We start from the raw sequence: 3661 nt of genomic DNA, 5'->3' as shown, positions 1-3661 counted from the left end.
AGAGCTCTCAATGAACGGTTGTAGACCATTTTGGATTAGTGCTGGAATTTATTTGCAACTTTTAGCCGAATATAAAAAGAATTTTTTTTTACAAAAAACATTGTATATGTGTGCTATTTCATATTCATATTCATATTCATATGTGTTTATATTACTTTAACGAAAAACGTCTTTGCCATATAATTTTTTTATCTTTTTGAATAAAATTGGATAACATGTAAATTTAAGGGGTTATACTCAGTTGGGATGTGGAAAATAAGATGATTTTCACGATCTTTTTAGCAGTATAGACAAACATTTATTGAAATGTGCTTCATGGCATCTAATAGTATATACATTGAAGTACTTATAATAATTTTTTTGAGTCTAAATGTATAAAAATAAAGAAAATATAGCCGTTTTGCAAAAATAAATTTTTTTCAGTGACCCTTGCGATGAGCATGATAACTCTGGAACAACTCATCTGAAATCAAAAAATCAAATAGATTTTGTTAATATATTCCTATGCGGACCTCGTGAACGAAGAGTTTACCGTTCCAAAAAGTTCGATTTTTGGTGTAAAACAAAATCAGGTTTTTGACCATAAAAATGTTAATTTTTGTGCAAATAAAAATTCCTTCGTTCACGAGGGAGCCATTGTAATTAGAAATAAACACGACAAAGATTTAAATCGATCGGTGAAATGGTTTTCGAGAAATCATGCTCACCGCAACGATACTTTTGAAAAAACAAAATTCCGAGATAATCGCAGTTAAAGATTCAGGTTTAGTTTTTTCATGAATAGCATTTTTTTTCGGACTTACATAGTATCATCTATTCCTGGACCATAAAGAGTCCCTTCTGCATCTGCGGTACACTCCAGGTAGCTTTTTTGGCTTTGTCTTCTTGCTATTCTTCCCTCCTTTTTTTTTTTTTTCAAGACGCACTAAAACTGCTTTCGTCGATCTCGGTAGCGCGCTATAAATAGCCATAACTTTGGTTCTACTGCTCCGATCGTTATGAAACTTTCAGAAAATATTGTTCAGAGGTTGTACTTTCATAAAATACAATAAAAAAAATCGTTTTTTTCGTCAAATCTAACTGAGTATAACCCCTTAAGCCAATCTTTTTCTTTTAATTGTCCTAGGCATTACTCTGATGACCCCGTGTATTATCCTTGTTTAATATTAGGTAAAAAACAAAGGTAAAACGATACATGAAGGGCAGTTGGATAACGTTTCTGAATACAGCCTTAATGGTATCGATACTACCAATAAAAATTCCGATGAAAAAAGTAACTTAAAGTTACTTTTTCAGTAACTGTAACTGTAACGAATTACTGTTCAGAGTCAATAACTTGTAACGGTAATTAATTATTTTTTGAAAGAGAAAAACTGTAACTGTAATTAATTACTTTTACAAAGTAACTTTCCCATCCCTGCTTCCAACCCATTATAGTGAAAAATGCTATCCAGCAATAATTTTTGTATATTTTCTTTTAATTCTGTTTCTACTTCAGTTACTGGTGTTTCTGTTAGATATATTGAACTTATGGATGTTAATAAAAGTCTAACAACATTAAGCGGATTGATAATCATTTTCAAAGATTAAACTTGGCTTTGAATCGTAATATAAAAACAATTTAACAAATTGCACAGATATGATTATGACAAAACTACTGCACTGACTGAACGTAAAACTGCACGTGAATATTCTTATACTGTCCTTTTATACATATCTTAAATGTACACGTAGCTTTATATCATATCTTACGTTATCATTTATTTTGAACACGGTGTACTTATCTTATAATCGAAAGTGCATTGAATTGTTGGAAAATGTCATATCTGAAGAATTTGTGATATGTAATGAGATAAGATATAACTTTTTAAAAGTCACATATCTCGTATCAGAATCGTGACATATTTTTAAAAAGTATTTCACGATTCTGATACGACATACGTGACTTTGAAAAAAAATGAATGAAATCGTCACATATTTTTGAAAAATATCACGATTCTGAAACGAGATACGTGACTTTTTAAAAAAATGAATGAAATCGTGACATATTTAATCTTATTACATATCACAAATTCTTCAGACGTGACATTTTCCAACAATTCAATATAATTTTAAATGCAACAATTTTTTAAAATTTATTTTTTGAAGATTCAATCTTATACAATAATCTTATTATAAAAGAATGGATTTGAGATAAAATTGTTTTTAATTTTTATTCAAAGAAGAAATTAAATGTCAAAGAAATAATAACAGAGTTAAGGGGATGCTGGAGTGACGGTCGAAGTTAATCAAGGTCGATAATATAGATTTTCTGAAACTTACGCCTGTACGCTTACGCCCTCTGAGCGCCCTACAGCGCGTTAGCCTTGAAGCCAAACGTATTTCCTCATATCGCATGCTATCGCATGCCTACCACATAGCTCCTACTCACTCTAACGAGTCTGTTCGAGTATTTGACGCGACAAACTTGAATAATATCGCGTTATAATAGATATACACCCAGTACTAAAAATCTGTAATATACTATGTAATGTGAAGTATAGAATTTTTAAATACTGACAGTATTTCATCGAAACATAGTTGTAATAGCACTTGTTCTTATGTCCAATGCCTTTTTAGGTTAGAATATCTGTCAATACATAAGGTACTTTCAAGCAAGAGAGAGATGACACAGTGTAAGGCCGATATTTCATTTGTGCGTTTTTGTCGTACGACAAATGTGTGCAAGACAGAGAGGTCCTCGGACCTCTCTATCCTATAGCCAATCAACACGCAGGAAAAGCTTGTACGACAAAAACGCACAAATGAAATATCGTCCTAATACAGTGATATCCTAGTTGTTTGCTAATGTACGAAGATGACATGATCACTTACTACGTTTACACGGCACGCTTTACGCCGAAGTTATAACATCAATGTTATGAAACTGACCAATCACAGTCATTCCATTCTTCAGAGGAACAGCTATGATTGGCCAGTTTCATAATATCGATGTTATAACTTCGGCGTAAAGAGTGCCGTGTAAACGTAGTAATAATCACACTGTGTCGCTTTCTGAAAAGCAACAACATGTCAATAGATACATGTATACATTGCACGTGTATTTATAGCTGCTCCATCTGTTCTTGTTATTTCTAATAAAAAGAAATAAAAGTTATAATAAAATATTTAGATATTACTCTGATATGTTGTGTAATATACAATATACACTAAAAATATCGTAAATCTATAATATACTTACATAAATTCAGATTTTCAGTATCGATAGTGTATATCAATACACAGCCGTAGCACTTTTTTCTAAATTCAATGCCATTTTAGGATAGTATGTAACAGGATAATAACATGTATAATCAATACATAGATGTATTACATATATACATGTAATTACTCCGTCATTTTTTGCTATATCCAACAAAAAGAGACAGAAATTTGCCATGCCTAAATAGACAGTTCTTCCTGATACATGTGTACTTATATATACAATATTAGGATATTGTATGTATGTACGCAATGTTGCGCTTAGATGGTTTTAAAATCATCTAAATGGAGATGAGATGGAAATCCGTAAATCCATCTTAGATGAGATAAAGATGGTTTTGATTTGCAAAAATCTAGATGAAAGATGAGATGATTAAGCGATCCATCTAGATTGTTTTTT

Source organism: Trachymyrmex cornetzi, unplaced genomic scaffold (genome assembly GCF_001594075.2).
Source record: "Trachymyrmex cornetzi isolate Tcor2-1 unplaced genomic scaffold, Tcor1.1 scaffold306, whole genome shotgun sequence".
Classification (NCBI taxonomy): domain Eukaryota; kingdom Metazoa; phylum Arthropoda; class Insecta; order Hymenoptera; family Formicidae; genus Trachymyrmex; species Trachymyrmex cornetzi.
This window is presented reverse-complemented; position numbering follows the sequence as displayed.